This window comes from Phaenicophaeus curvirostris, chromosome Z (genome assembly GCF_032191515.1).
Source record: "Phaenicophaeus curvirostris isolate KB17595 chromosome Z, BPBGC_Pcur_1.0, whole genome shotgun sequence".
NCBI classification, from domain to species: domain Eukaryota; kingdom Metazoa; phylum Chordata; class Aves; order Cuculiformes; family Cuculidae; genus Phaenicophaeus; species Phaenicophaeus curvirostris.
The window spans coordinates 50,469,358-50,486,526 of NC_091431.1; positions in this window are offsets into that span (position 1 = coordinate 50,469,358).

Here is a 17,169-nt window from a genome sequence, read left to right on the forward strand (position 1 = left end):
TTACCTGTCTTTTATAAATATTAATCACACTATTTATGTTGGATGTCGCACATAAATGATTTTGTTTGGATTTGACCTATAAGCGGTTATAGATTGGAGTGGTATAAATTTGCTGGGGAATAGTATGGCAATTTCCTCTCGGAAGTGTGACAAATAAATGAAAAGAAGTTCCCTAGCTCACAAGCACACTTCTTGCTTTGCTCGAAGGGTAGTGTAATGGACATCTCTTTCATCTGCAAATGCATTGGGGCACCATTGAAGAAGCAAGAGGGGAAGAAGCATCCTCTGATGGCCATCAACACTTTAAGATGTTAGGGTGCATATTTGAATCACTGTGGCCAAAAGGAGTATGTTACTATTACATATGCCTCAGATCCTAACATGATATTTTCAGGCAACAGCTACAGTAAGAGGAATCTTAAAAAACGTGATTTTGACTTGTACTTTGTAGGTTATTCAGTTCATTAGGAATCTTCTAAAAAGAAAAAAGATACCCCAACTCCAAAAAAGGAAAAATAAACCCAAACCAGAAAGAAGTTCTCTAAGTCCAAATCCAAACCATCCAGAAATCAGGTGCTTCACTAGCAAAGATAGTATGTTAATACAAATCATGCTAAGGGTTCACAATAACACTAACCCTTTTTGTCATAATGGTGAGAGTAATCATCTTAAGAGACTTTACAGTCCTTACCATAACAACTCAAAGAAAATGTACAAATATTCCTTTCCTCACTTTTCTCCTGTCATCCATATATCTGTGCGTTCTGCCCATTGTAACATGCTTTCGTATTATATCTCAACATATAACAGCCATTTATCTCTGCACCACCTTTTCCTTGAAAATTCAGTGACATTTGGTTAGTACGGTTTCTCTAGATAAAAAAGGTTTATGTACTTGATATTGGGCTAAGGATTACATCAGATTAAAAAAATACACTGCAAAGTATATAGACACAACTTATAAATTGAAGTGTTGAGGTTGTGGAGTGTTAATGTATAGATTTCTTGGAGATATTGTGCCAGAGATAGATAAAAGGACAGAAGTATAAAACTAAAGAAAAAGCAGACAGTGCAACATAGAAATTACCTAAGCCTATGCAAAGCTTCCCTTTGTTGAAAACTTTTGTCTATGCTTTCAGAGAAAATAAGGAATGTCTTCAAGAGAAGGCTAAGTTAATTAATTAAACTGGAAATCCTGCAACCCACAGGGAAGAACTGAAGTATAACTGCTGAAGTGATCATTCACCTTCAGGAAGATGCTTGGAGCATAAGGAGCCAGATTCTCTAGTGAGCTTCTACAAGTAAACTTTGAGGAAGATGTTGTCTCTCTTTCCTTACTAGTGAAAGTAAACCAGGTCATGCACCTTCCCATCAAAATAGCTAACTGCAGACAGTTCAGACAAATGGCAGTGATCAGTCCAGAAGAAACCTAGCTTAGTTAATCACTGCCCATTTTCAAATCCTCCTTTTCCGAAGCAAGCTTATGGAAAGATATCTGAAGTTTTTCCAAACACTCCTAATTACAGGAAATATCCTAGACCTGGCACGACCTGGATTCAGTCAAAACACAGGACAGAAACAACTTTGTCTCATAGCTAGATGGACTACTGCCTTTGTTAAATAGTACACAAAACTTTTTGAATCAGTCAGTTATTCCTGAGCGAAGAATAATGTGTCTGAGGGAGATGGAGGAATTCCAGGGAAACAGATTGCCTGATATTCTTAGAAGAGAAAAGATGTACTACTCATGCTGAGAAACTGCATCTCTGTTAACTCTGGAGCCCCATAAAGATTACTTTTCTGTCTGGCCCTGTTAAAAATGCATACACGCAGAAATTCCTGATTCAGCATGGTAGGTTGAGTGTGAAGTTGCATGTTTCTTTCTGTCTTGAATAGCACAGACAATACCACAACAACAATATAGCCCAATACTTTCCTAAGAGGAGGATAAAGATCAACTGGTTAAATCAGAAGCCACAAAAGATAGACTACGCTGATTTTCTTTGGCTACAGAATTCACCCTTTTGATGACATTGACATAATTAACTCCTTGGTTTCTTGCTTGTAGGCAATCTTCTGCTGACTTCAGTGTAGTATGACCTGTCAACAGTGACTAGGCTGCATCCTATCTTGAAAAACAATGACTAGTTCAATGTACATCTAACTTCATCATTTCCCAGCTAAATTTTAGCAGTACAGTATGAAGCTGTCAGAGCACATGATACACAAGATAACATTTCATTTTAAAATCTGCAGCACATCATGCGAGACCTACACTCTCCATGTTGGTTCTCCACAGCATATTGAAAAATGATTTGAATGTTATGTGAAGCCTTATAGTTATCTTTTAGACACTCTGTAATCTGTTCTTTTGTGAATCCTGGTTCAGTAGAAATGTGAAGTGACAGAAATTTTTCTCCTTAGAAATAATGGAATGGACATCAGCAGAGATAATATCCCTGAAATAGAAACTGGAACTTCCTCAATGAGGGTGTAGGAATGACAACAAAGTTTTGCTTGATTTTCCTCAGAGTATATGCTGTTATGAAGTTGTGGGGCAAGCAATAGAAACTGTAAATGTTCAACATCTGAAAATTTCTTATATCCCTGGTGCTAACTGATCCTTATGATGCATTGTAACAATAGGAAGAAAACTTCTTTATTCTGTAGACTACTACTACTACTCCTCTCAGGTTTGTCTGGCAGAAGTAATCTGAAAATCTTCCAGACTTCTGCTAAACATGCAGGTAACATCGAAATGGGATATGAATAATGTGATGGTCTTTGCACCCTAAAGAAATATTAGTGGGATGTTATTTGATTATTGGGGCATATACTGGTGTAGTGCAGGAAGACACCACTTCAAAACATCTAAATCCTTTAAAAAAATGGAGCCTGTTTACATTGAGATTATTGATACTTCATTCCTTATGTACTTCTGAGGGGCCTTATCAATGCCGTGTTCATGGCTAGATGAACTTGTCTTCACTCATGCAACAATTCTAGTGAATGTTATCTGAGGCCATTGCAGGATAATGGCAGAATGTCCTGTAGAAAGATTGAAAGATCTCTGACCGGCAATAGCAGTTCTACAAAAATATAGGAATTATAATCCGTGCCTGCTCTATTTTGCATAACATATATGCAACTAAGTCAATAATTTCTGATTCCATGCTATATTTTCAGACCCAGGTCAGGCAATTATAAAGGCTGATTTTCATAAGCAAACAGAAAAATTAAAAAAAAAAAGGAGGGAAAGTGTCCCCATAAACTGTTTCTTCTGTTGATTGTTGATTTTGTTATACACATATATGTATCTGTGTATACAAGTTCCATGAAATTTGAGTTCATCCAGTGAGAAAAATGAATTAACACAGGTATAGACAATCTCCTTATGTTTCATTGTTCTAAATTATTAGTTTTCAGAGTTTCAGTAGGTTTAATGTCAAACTTTTGTAACCAGAATCAGAGTAAAATTAAGTTTCTGAAGTGGTCCACTTCAGATTTCACTTAAGATTTGATGCAGTCATTTATTTCTCAACATGTTGCTGATTGCAGTCCTCTAATTCTGAGAGGATTTTTGCTCTTGGTTGACCTATGAACTCTGTTTCCATGGGACTATGCCACAGTAAAAGCAAAAAAAAAGCCAAACATCTTAGCAAAACAGTGACAAATAAAAAGATTTTTTGGAAACTGTTACATTTCTTCTAGTTTCCATTAGATGGAAAGAATGCGGATTTTCTCTTTAGCTTAGCATCTTTATTGTGTACATGCATATATAGAAAGAGTAAACCAAATCCATGAAAAAGCTAAGATTTCTGTTTAAGAGAGTTGTGAAAGAATTACAGGTACTGCCAATTTCAAAAAGTGAACAGAATGCAAAGCAGTTGATTTTTAGTTATAACTGTAAAAGTATTCTCTTATAAAACAGGTGAAATACTGATGGTAACTAGAAAGCTAGTGAAAAAGGGCCTTTTATTTCAAAGAATTATTGAACCAATTTCAGTATTCATAGTCAGACACAGAGACTGTGCAGGCAGGGAATTTGGAATTAATTCCTTTTGTATTTTTACAGCACTTCAATAGCTTGTGAACTAGCTCTGAGAAGTCTAAATGGTTCCTACAAGTAAACTCTATCTATTAACTTATATATCATTGCTTTTTTCATTACCAAGCACGTACATAAAGGAGCAAACCAGAAAAAGCATAATGGAGTTGATTTCGACTTTGCTTTGTGCATGCCTTTTCAGAAAAGCACACTGAAAAATTCCATTTAGATGTTTTATTATATGTTTCTTTAAAAGCCCAGTGGCAGGGCAACGTTAGTAAAGCATAAGGTGTCCTCACTGCAGCTTTGTATCTTTTCTCCAACTTTGTTGTTTTGATATTAGTAGTAACACCTCTGAAGCCAAACCCATGGTGAAGAGGAAAATCATAATGACATACATATGTAATTGGGATGACCCTAGGAGCAATTCCTGACTGCCAGGTCTACAGCCAGACGCTTCCTAATGGAATGCTGAGATGGGTCCTTGGTGGGAAGTGTGCTGTGCCTGCATGATGCTTTGCACAGAAAGCCCACAAAGAACTATTATCCTGTCCCTGGTCTGTACCTTCATAGTCTGTCTGGTCACCAGTAAAAGTCGTCTTACAATTAACACTCAACATTAGTGCTCTAGTGTTTCATTGGCAACAACCGATGTGGCAGGCATGTGAACAACTTCGCTAATCTCATTATTGTTAAATACTTTTTTTTCCTGGCAAATTTAGTCAAGGATTAAGCATATATCAGTAAGTATTTTGAGTATCTTTCTTAAATGTAACGGATATAAAATCTGATATGTGAAATGTCAACTCCCTTTTTTTGAATTTGCATCTAATCTGACACAAGAAAAAAGCTTAATAGGTAAAACTTCTTAAATTAATACATGCTAAAGTTGAAGTGAATAATGGAGGAATGGATGTATGTTCTTGTTCTCAGGAGCATGAGGAGTCATAAAGAGAATATTAAGTTGCAATGAAATTTTGTGTGAAGAAGGCATGTGATGACATTACAATGAAGGAAAGAATTGAAATATGACTGGGAAAGTAATGGTGTTTTCTGGTGCTCTTCAAAATATGGATGACAGTCCTACTATGTAGAACCCTTCACATGGCACACATCAGTGCTTCTTTACACGGCCATCACAAGACTGGGTCCTTGATATGACATTTTATTTTATTTTATTTTATTTTATTTTATTTTATTTTATTTTATTTTATTTTATTTTATTTTATTTTATTTTATTTTATTTTATTTTATTTTATTTTATTTTATTTTTCCAAGGGCATTTGGACACATTTAAGAAAACAAGTCCATCCAAGTAAGCATCCACAAGGAGGTAACCTCTAATTCCAAAGATTCTTAAGCCTTTAAAAAATGTATTGAAGGCAACTACCATGATACATTTGCCTGTTGCTGTGTCCTTCCTCATAGAATCACAAAATGGTTGCAGTTGGAAGGGATCTCTGGTATTCATGTAGTCCTGCTCAAGCAGCATCATACATAAAGCCCAGGAGCATGTCTAGATGGCTTTTGATTATCTCCCAGAACAGAGACACCACAACCTCTCTAGGCAACCTGTGCCAGTCAGTGCTCAGTTACTCTCATCATTGGTACTTTAAAAAACTTAAACTTCAAAAAACTTTCACTTCAAAAAACTTTCTAAAGCTTCTAAGCACCCACTCCTGAGCACTGCCCAATTCAGTAGGATAGGACCTTTGGTCTGACAGCTGTGTAATGAACTTTCTTATGTTTTGTTCCACAGGCTTTCTTTGCAGGGTAAACAAATGGCAAGTCGTTCATCAACACAAGATATCTCTTCTATAGAATCTTCCAATAAAAGGACTCCAGAACTCTAGAATTCATCCTCTGTTTCTCCTCCATCAAGCTGCCCTCTGACCTTGAATGTCTCTGTGATTTACAATGTCAGCCTTTTCTCTCTTGCATCTGATTTGCAGAGCAAATACAGAGCTATTTATCTTTAGCTTATTTTTTTTTCAAGCTCACTACCACCTTGTCAAGAATCACATTTTAGAGCAGCTTCTTGGAACAATACCAAATTGTATTTAATACTACAATAATCAGATACTGAGAAAAAAAAATGGTCTAAACTAATAAGCTGAAAGTTCCATGCATAAATTGTACATACAGTCATACATATATGGAATATTGAGTTACTGTATCTTTGATAACCATGTAATACATTTTCACCAGTTAAAACTGATAAAAAAGATAAAAAATCCTCCTAGAATATTTTTTTTCATAAATTATCATCACTGTAAACAAAATCCTCAAATGTATGAATATTACTTCAGCATAATAGTTCAGTAAATTACAATTCTAATAGTCTTCCAGTGACAAAATGATAGTTTTATGGTAAGCATGTAGCAAGTTTGCCAGATCTCTTCAGGGACCTGCACTTCAGAGTTCAGAAACCAACTTTTCCTCTTTGTATGTTCAGCACCTTGTATGTTTCTAACTGTTTTGACAATAAAAGATTGTTAAGAAGCAGCAACTTTTCAACATTTGTCTTTGTAGAAATCCATCAAAATTCTGTTTTCCACGACTCTAATCGCTACTTAAGGCTTAATAGTAACCAGATGCAGCACTGTTTGATGGACAGCCGCCCCATTTAGTCAGTGCCCTTATAATGCTTTGGGTTAATGCATTGTGACTGTGCTGCTGTTGCCTAACACTTGAAAGCATGAAATCCAATTGAAGAGCAACTATACAGAGTTGGCAGATTCTTAGCTCATTTAATCTGCCTCTTCTGTATATTCTGGGTTACAACTTCTGGCTTTATATACTAGGGTTTTCTTTCATTTTTTTTTTAACCCATTGAAAAGAACATAATTAGTATTGCTGTGTTTTGCATGGGCTTAGGTCTATCCAGAGTGTAAATGAAGGGTGAAAGGAGAGCAACTGTATTACGTGGCCTTGAATATTTCTGTGCTGACACTGCTAGTGGGAAGACTACAAGTTCCTTCAGATTTTCAATTTTTCCATAGATGACTCTGCTTGTGTATTATCTTAGGTCTTGTTTAATTCAAAGAGTTTTTCTTAAGGGTTATTAAAGGGACAAAATAATGACCTATTGGATTCTTGAATTTTGTACTGTTGTTGAAGGCCTGGCAGATATTGAGTAGACTGGGATATTATTGCACTTCAAACATAGGGCCTGGCAATGCCGTTTACACCTTAGCAGTCCAGCGTCAGTGACGTCTAGTGATTTTTCTGGAGTGTTTCACAGTACCTCAGACTTCATTATATAGAAGTTTAGAAAGACCACGCTAAATTTTCTTTACTAAAATCCATCTCATTGACATAATTATCATAGAATCATAGAATCATAGAATAACCAGGTTGGAAGAGACCCACCGGATCACTGAGTCCAACCATTCCTATCAAACACTAAACCACGCCCCTTAGCACCTCATCCACCCATACCTTAAACACCTCCAGGGAAGGTGAACCAACCACCTCCCTGGGCAGCCTGTTCCAGTGCCCAATGACCCTTTCTGTGAAGAATTTTTTCCTAATGTCCAGCTTAAATCTCCCCTGGCGGAGCTTGAAGCCATTCCCTCTTGTCCTGTCCCCCATCACTTGGGAGAAGAGGCCAGCACCCTCCTCTCTACAACCTCCTTTCAGGTAGTTATAGAGAGCAATGAGGTCTCCCCTCAGCCCGCTCTTCTCCAGGCTAAACAACCCCAGCTCTCTCAGCTGCTCCTCGTAAGACTTGTTCTTCAGCCCCTTCACCAGCTTCATCGCTCTTCTCTGGACTCGTTCCAGAGCGTCAACATCCTTCTTGTGGTGAGGGGCCCAGAACTGAACACAAGATTCGAGGAGCGGTCCCACCAGTGCCGAGTACAGAGCTGCTCATATATTACAATACATTATTTTTATTTTACTTCAGGATTATTTGCTCTTCCCGTATTTGCAATTTGATATGGTGTTATAGTTGAGTAAATTTCACAAATTCATTAAATATTTTTGAAGCTAAATTACTGCTAAGTATTAATCCAAGTAAATTTGCTGGCTGAAATGTTTATGAAAGCAGGAAATATTTAGTAAATATTAGGGTCTACTGGCAAAAGGTAAATTCTGATTGTCTAAACTCGAACAACTTCACAGAAACATGATCCTGAGTTTCTCCAGCCAGTGAGGAAAAAAAAGCAGTTCAGATGCTTCCTCCAGACACTTTTGACTTGCATTTTAAGTATCAGTAATGGAAAAACGTTGGTGAAAAATCGCAAAAAATACAAGACGTAGCATCAGCTGGTTATGTATAACTAAAATTGATATAGTTGTAGTTATATCAAAGGCAAATATTCTGTACCTATCAACTAACTTGTTCTCAGTCTTCCTTTGAATAATGTTTATCTGATCATTTTGTTTCTTCCTGGTGGCATGATTTATGATTTTTTGGTAAGTGAGTGAAGCTTCCAGTAGCTTGAGTGGAGGGCATGGAGCCTCAGTCACTGTTGGTGTTGAATTCATATGCATATTTCACCAATGAGATAGATATAATTGATCCCCTGTGGTAGGCAAGATCGGCTGTCCTCTTGGGGTTGTTTCCAGATCTGTTTTTCTAGGATTCCAACCTATCTCTTGAATAAGCAACTCATCAGTGTTGTCTCTATGGAAGATCTTTATTGACATGTAGCAAATTTGGGACATTCAATGAAAAGATATAATTAATAAATTGCAAAAATTTGAGCTTTTAGAATCAGAAAATCTGCTTTATTGAAGGAAAAAATTAAAGCCTTTATAATTAGTTCATCATTAGCAACCTTGATATTTGTCTTCTGAGAAACAGTACACAATTCATACAATTTTTAAGGAGAAAACAAAGTGTGATGAAAATTTATCCTTGTAATGTTCCTCAGTGTACAGAAACAGTATCAAAGAAAGTACTAGTGAATTTTTTATGTGGGAGAACATGATGTTTACTTTGTTTTCAGTTTGACTCTAGCAGTTCTAGCTATTAACGAAATTAAGAGGATCTGACCTTCCTTGTCTCTGTATTCAAGCTCTCAAAATACCTCCCATGACTCTGCCCATTGTGAAATTAAAAAAAGGTCACATTTTATTTTTAGTTTCCTATTAAGTAATGATATTATGTTGATGTCTTTCTACTGTTGAGTGCTTGCCTTGAAATGAGCCTACTTATTGAAGTTCCTACTAAAGCTACTTCTGTTTCTAAGCACAGAGGCCAAGGTCTTTGAAATATTTAATAATTCAGTGTTGTCAATATTTTAGCCTTCAGCACTTTCTGAATAGTGGTCCTCTGTGGTATTTCAATCCAACAGTATTTATACTCAAGATGTGATGATATTTTTGAACACCATTGTGATTATTAAAGATGTTTAATAACTGAACAGAGAGACTGTGGGGAAACATGATGGATTTAGGTGACAAATTAGCAAGAAATTTTTGACCGTGAGGGTGGTGAGGCACTGGAACTGTTACTCAGAGAAGCGGTGAATACACCACCCCTGGAGGTGTTCAAGTACAGGCTGGATGGGGCTTTGAGCAACCTGCTTTAATGGAAAGTGCCCCTGCCTATTTGGAAATACATGATCTTAAAGGTCCCTTCCAACCCAAACCATTGCACGGTTCTATGAAATACAGTCATGTAAACATAAGCATTTGCAGACGACACGAAGCTGGGTGGAATTGTTGATCTGCTGGAGGGTAGGGAGGTTCTGCAAAGGGATCTGAACAGCCTGGACCGCTGGGCTGAGTCCAATGGCATGAGGTTCAACAAGGCCAAATGCCGGGTCCTGCACTTGGGGCACAACAACCCTGTGCAGTGCTACAGACTGGGAGAAGTCTGTCTAGAAAGCTGCCTGGAGGAGAGGGACCTGGGGGTGTTGGATGACAGCTGACTGAACATGAGCCAGCAGTGTGCCCAGGTGGCCAAGAAGGCCAATGGCATCTTGGCTTGGATCAGAAACGGTGTGACCAGCAGGTCCAGGGAGGTTATTCTGCCTCTGTACTCAGCATTGGTGAGACCGCTCCTCGAATCCTGTGTTCAGTTCTGAGCCGCTCACCACAAGAAGGATGTTGAGGCTCTGGAGCGAGTACAGAGAAGAGCAACAAAGATGTTGAGGGGGCTGGAGAGCAGGTCTTACGAGGAACGGCTGACATAGCTGGGGTTGTTTAGCCTGGAGAAGAGCGGGCTGAGGGGAGACCTCATTGCTCTCTACAACTACCTGAAAGGAGGTTGTAGAGAGGAAGGTGCTGGCCTCTTCTCCCAAGTGATGGGGGACAGGATGAGAGGGAATGGCCTCAAGCTCCGCAGGGGAGATTTAGGCTGGACATTAGGAAAAAAATTCTTCACAGAAAGGGTCATTGGGCACTGGAACAGGCTGCCCAGGGAGGTGGTTGAGTCACCTTCCCTGGAAGTGTTTAAGGCATGGGTGGACGAGGTGCTAAGGGGCATGGTTTAGTGTTTGATAGGAATGGTTGGACTTGATCCGGTGGGTCTCTTCCAACCTGGTTATTCTATGATTCTATATTACATTAATTTAGGACTGAGTAAACACACACCTGTTATATATGCTCAGTGCTTCCAAAAGCTAATTTTCATAGGCTGAAGAGGACTATATTGATGTGTTGAGAAACCTGAGACAGATATATGCCAGTTTGCTGCTAAACCAATTGGAAAATATGATCCATATTTTTATTTTTCATGGAATTATTATTATTATGATAGTCTGCAGGTTATATATGGACATTTAAAATGTATGGAATGATTTTTAAAGGTATTCTGCTACTTATAAATTTATGCTATTCACAGGATCACAGAATCACAGAATAACCAGGTTGGAAAAGACCCACTGGATCATCGAGTCCAACCATTCCCATCAAACACTAAACCATGTCCCTCAGTGCCTCATCCACCCGTCCCTTAAACCCCTCCAGGGAAGGTGACTCAATCCCCTCCCTGGGCAGCCTCTGCCAGGGACCAATGACCCTTTCCGTGAAAAATCTTTTCCTAATGTTCAGCCTAAACCTCCCCTGGTGGAGCTTCAAAACTCTTTAGAAGAAGCCCAAGTTGGGCAATATTATTTAAGCCATTTCTGATTGTAAAGAGTACGAATTCTCACTGCTTACTGTACAGGTGTCCTTTGGATGGTGCTTTGTGAACAACAGTGCTATATCTTAGCCCAAGAGTATGAATGATTCTAATATTTTGGGACCCAGCTTCGTCACAGACCCAAATTCTTCACCTCAACACGGCATATTAGACCAGCTGAGTTTCTATAGGGCATGGAGCTTAAAAGCTAATGAAGCATGAAAGTGATTTCACTTAAAAAATACTATGCAAAATATAGGTATTGGTCAGGGAAGAAATACCATAATGTTAAAGAGGAGTATATTTATTAATTTATTCTCAGTGTCATCTCAGATATCTGCCAATTTCTTTGACTCATCTACCTAATAAGTTCTTTGTTTATTTAGCAGGGGAAAAGAAAAAACCTTTAGGATGAGCTTAATAAATTATTAACAGCTATTATGCCTGTAATTAGAGTCATGTAACCTAAGACCTAACTGGCCCCTAATGAACACAGCTGTTTTTATCTAATTAGTTGGTGACAGAACAACATTTTAACTACAATAAGACAAAATAGAGACCCTTTACACCTTGAATATCCAGCAATGCTTAGGCTGTGTGGGTAATCTCACAACAGATGTTTAAGTACAGCAAGTGCCTGATCGTAGATAAACCTGCTGGTTTGTGGTTGAATTAAATTCACTTTCTATCCTGGGTTTTGAATAGAATCACAAATACTGCATTATCCTGACTTAAAGTATTTTCCATTCAGATAGGTATTGGTCTGTCCAGTCTTTCTTAGACCACTTACTGCATATTCACAAACTGCAGCTGTGCTGTATGAATTTCACTAAATTGCTTTTATCGCAATGGATTTTTTCTGTAAGTGTGTAAACTTGTTTGTAATCCCACTTAGCAATTAACCCCATACTGCAGAATTAATGCTTGTTTTAAGAGTAGCTATGGATGATATGCTGTAACTATTCAAACTGAGTGGAATTAGAAAAAAAATCTGTTCATTATGCCCGCAAAACTGTAAACTGGGAGTTGGGTTCACTACTCTGCTGTGAACCCTATATGATCCTAAAAAAGAAAGGAAATGTATGTACAATCTATGATCTACATTTAGTTTTATTTTTTTCCCAAATTCTCTTCGATATCATTGTTGATAAATTCAGGACATAGGCAGTCTTCCTAATTACTTAACAATTAATACCAAAGCTGTCATTACTATAAAAAGTGTGACTGAATTTTCACTGGATATGTATACGGTATCTCTACATGTTCTGAAGTGAGAACAGTGGCCTTTTGTAATCCCTTAAACACTATTACAGTGCTATATCATTAACCATCTGTGACAAAGGAATGTAGTGGTTATGACCAAGGCTAATAAAGTTTGTTAGGGCTGTGCAAAACTATCAGAATTTGGCCTTAAATATTCTCTGCTATAAAGCCCGTTCCTTATGATATCTGGATGTCTCAGTCATGACTGTACTTTCACTTCCTTAACCCAGTCAAGTAGGGAAGTGCTATAGTCTCAGTTTTGGAGACACGAAGCAGATGATGAAGCAGAAGCATCTTGCTTGTCAGGTGTCACAGGAAAATTTGTAGGCAGGCTAATTTGTAACACGTAACTGGACTACAGTTGTCAGTTCTGTAATAGAGTCTCTTGCAACTCCCCTGCCCAAGTGACATCAAGCTCCTCTTTTTCCTTGCACAGAAAATAATGCTCAAAGAGATGTTAACCCACTCCTGGTGTTTGGGATTCTTGGGGGCTTGAGTGTATCCCTTCCACTAGTCTGCAATGGTCTGTTTAAGGTAATATTAAAGCCTGAGTTAGTGTAATTAAGTCTCCCTTGGCTGTCATAACCATTGCTCATTTGACAAGTAATAAGCAGCAGAGAGACAACCACCACCAAGGCTGGGTAAACACAATAGAAAAAGGCATCGAGAAACATCAGAGATTAATAAAGGTTACATACGTGAGATCCCAGTGACAGTTTTCTATGAGAATGGGTGTGTTAGAAATCAGTGTTCTGAGTGGAAGTCCAGTTGACTGTGTTGTTTTCTAGATTCTTCAAGATAGACTCTACTAAAAACCCCCAACAATTAGTCCAGAAAACATGTCTGATGCTTCTTGTTACAAAAAAGATATTTTGCAGCTGTTTCCAAGTCCCTACTTTGGGTCTTTTTCTTTTAATTCAGCTTTGCTCTGAAAAGTATAGAAAAAGTGTAACCAAAATTAGATTTTTAAGAGGAGGGATTCTTTTAAATGTGCTTATTCATTTTAATCACGTCTTTCTGACTGTTAAGCTTTTGAATTCTATAGTATTTTGAAAGCCATTAGATCCTTTTTTCTGTTGGTTTTTTTTTCTCTCCAGTTTCTAAGCAGGGTATGTTTAGAAAGATCACTTTCGCAAAATAAACAGTTGGGTTATTTTCGTCATTATTGAGCTAATGTTGTGCTTACAATTATATCATTCTCACGACTTTACAATGCCTTGCTAATTACACTTAAAGTATAGATTTTCCCTTTTGTGTTGGTATATTGATTGTTTCTTCACAACTCTATAGCTTTCTGTCTGTACTGCCAGCTGCTCCTTTAAACTTTTACTATGCAAAGAACTTATATTTTCTGTGAAATGTCGAGAAATGCAATTAACCTTGCTTTGACCTTTTCTCTTCCTTAAGTACACTACTTTGGATTTTCTATATAACAAAGGGCTGTCTTTCACATTGTGCACACAACCTGAAATAGTGAGAATAAGCTTTAACACAAATAGGTTGTATGTCAGGTTATGCATTGACGTTTGTGTGTGTACACGTCTGTATGTATAATACATAAAAATATATACAGTATGTATTTGTATGCGTGTGTACATAATATAATGAATATAGAAGTGATGTATATCATGTAAATAAAAACTGCAAATAGATTAATAGTATCTTTTATTAGAGGGAAACATGCTTTAGATATTTACCCCCAAATGCACTTTATCTGTTACTGCGCAAATCTTTTTTCAGCTTATCCTAAACTGACAAGGCGGATCACAAGTAAGTGTTACATTACAGAAGATAAGGATATGTATAGTGTACAGCAGGTCAACAGAAACCCCACTTTCCTGGCAGGAATGGGAATTAGGTGTCAGGGACCTGAACACACCCTCCTCCTCAGGGATTTGGCTGCTTGGGCTCAGGGCCAGCCTTGGTAGTGCAGCTGCCTGACCTTGCATCCATCTGGAAACCACTGTGTGAGAAAAAGCTAGGAGAAGAGAGAACCCGTCTCCTTTTCCTTGGGAACTGCTTTTAAGCCCAGGCCCTCACCCTCAGTCTCCAATGCAGCTACCCTGCAGCTACCCTGCAGCTGTGCCCATGCCTGGCCGTGTGCCTCCCTGACCCCAACCCTGACCTATTGACCTGCCTTCATATTAGTCCTGCCCTATCTCTGTCAATTTGACTGGCTGTCACTGGAGTTTGGCCGGTCTTGTTTACTGTCTCCAGACCTGATCCTGCTACTGACTTGCTGACTTGACTTCTTGGCTTGACCTTGGACCTTCCCTATGGCTGTGGGCTTGTCTGAGGATCAGATTCTTAGCTGAACCTCATTTCTTCCACTTGACCCCTCCTGCTAGCCTTGCTTGGGTGCTGTGAGCCTGTACCTGTTGTCATGGCCCCTGCCTGCCTTACTGTCACGTTCTGCTCCCAATTTCTCTTGCTGAGCAGCCTGCATCTGCTACTGTATGGTATTAGACACATAATAAAATCCAAACCTAATCACAGACACAGTTTAACTTCATTTGGGTTTGTGGGTGCTCGACTTGATAATCAGATTCCTAGAAGCACTTCAAGTGAGCATCCAAACATGGGAAATCACATTTGGATCAAGATCTAGCCCCTTAATATATCTAAAATTTTCTAATAAATTCATGGCAAGGCATAGATCATGTATCTAGAAGCAGAGATTATCAGATTGGTACCCATTTTGGAATGATTATGCAAAAAAGGTTGTAGGGGAATATCATTCCACCTACCAGTAACTTCATCTCCAAAAGGTTCACTGATCACCATATTCTTACAATGGTTGTCTGTATGTATGCAGGCAATGAGCTCTTGAATGTGTACTTACTCATCATGTTTGCCAGTATAATCAATGTTGGTCAGAAGATCCTCCATCTTAGGGTCTAAGAATTTCAAATGGAAGCACAGAGGTGCTACTTTTTATGTCCTGGGGAGCAACATCTGGCATTAATTGAACTCTGGTATTTTCTGCCTCTCTGTTCTCTGACATTGTCCCAGTTCCAGATATGTTAATGGAACAAAACAACCTTTTGGGTGGTTGTCTCTGTGGGCTCTCAGGGAGAAATGGTTAACTTGGATGGTTATGAGAGTGAAATTAGTTGTGAGTACATTACATGGAGACATCACACGTGATGATTAGTAGATGGAGCTGTAGTAACTGAGACAGCTGGGAGAGTATTTGGTATGGTGTTGCTCTTAGCAACAAAATTCTTGATTTGGACATTGTGGTCATTACATGCATTCAGAAAAATATCATTAGATGAAGAAAACCAAATCTTTTCCTCCTGTAATCTCCTTTCTCATGTACTGCTGTATTTTATGTATGTAATCTAAGACAAAAATAAAATTAGCTCAGTAATTTATAAATTGATGAGTAGGAGATAAGATCAACTGCAGCTGCAAACCTCTGTAAAAACAGTGATTAAATTAAATCAAATCCTTGACTTGTTTATGAAACAGCACAAGTCAGAAATCTTTCAGGAGAATATTTCCTATACAGTGCTTTTTGTCCCAATTTTTTATTATTTTGCATTAGCATTTTGATATTCTTCTAAAATATAGAGACCTATGTAAAATCCTAATGCTCCATTATAACTGCATCAGTTTTGGTTATAAAAGCCATACCATCCTAAAGATAAAAATTTTACTTCAATTGGGCTCTTTACACAAGTTTTCCCATTCTGGGAACTAAGCATTCTCAATAATAGAATTATAGAACAGTTTGGGTTAGAAGCTGCCTTAGAAATCACCTAGTTCCAACCCCCTGCTATGGGTAGAGATACATCCCACTAGATCAGGGTACCCAAAGCTGAACTTCCAGGGATGGGGCTTCTGCAGTTTCTCTGGGCTATGTGTTCCAGTGTCTTACTACCCTCATAGTAAAGGATTTCTTCTTAACAGCTAGCCTAAATCTGCTGGACACAGTACTGCAGGTGGAATAATATTAAATTATTTTAAAATTATTTAATATTAAAATAATATCAGAGAAAGAAAACTAATTGAAGAGCAGCAAAGGACAATTAGAGAAATTAATCATGGCAAATGTTAAATAAATGGTATTATCCAGAAAAAGAACAATCTTAACACATTTATTGTGAACACTATGAGAAATTTAATTATCTGACATTAGAAAAGCCTTACTGACCCTTTTAAAATTTGTGTTGCGAATTATTTGACTAGACATAGTTACATAATTTAGATATAATGTGACATCATTAGGGAAGAAGAGTGAAAAATAAACATCCTTCAGAAACCCCAGTGTGATGTACCTTGTCACATTGGTGATTTGTTAGCCACATTAATTTTTACTTAGAAACTGCTTACATGAATAACTGATCACTGGGTGTTTCAAGTCCGGTTTTCAAGCATTTGATGATAGTTGTGGGTCTGTAATTGTTTATGAATCACCAAAATGGTAGATCTATGTGTGTGGGTGTTTGATGTAGCAGATTCAGACAATTCGAGTGAGGGGGAAAAACTGAGAGTTTAGACTTCTCCCGCTGTGGCCACATTTGCTTCATACCAAAGGATATCTGAATATTTTGGATTTATGTCAGTGACTCAGCTGGAGTTTTAGATAAACCATAATAAGACTCCCGATTCTTTGAGTCAAAAATACCTTAATGGAGGGACTCTACAGGCACTTCTAACTTCACTCTGTTTTTGAAATGTTTAATAAGATTATATTTGAAATGAGACAGTCTCTAGGAACATGTTATTTGCACACAGCCACACACACTCTTCAGCAGATTTGCAGCTCAACTCTACT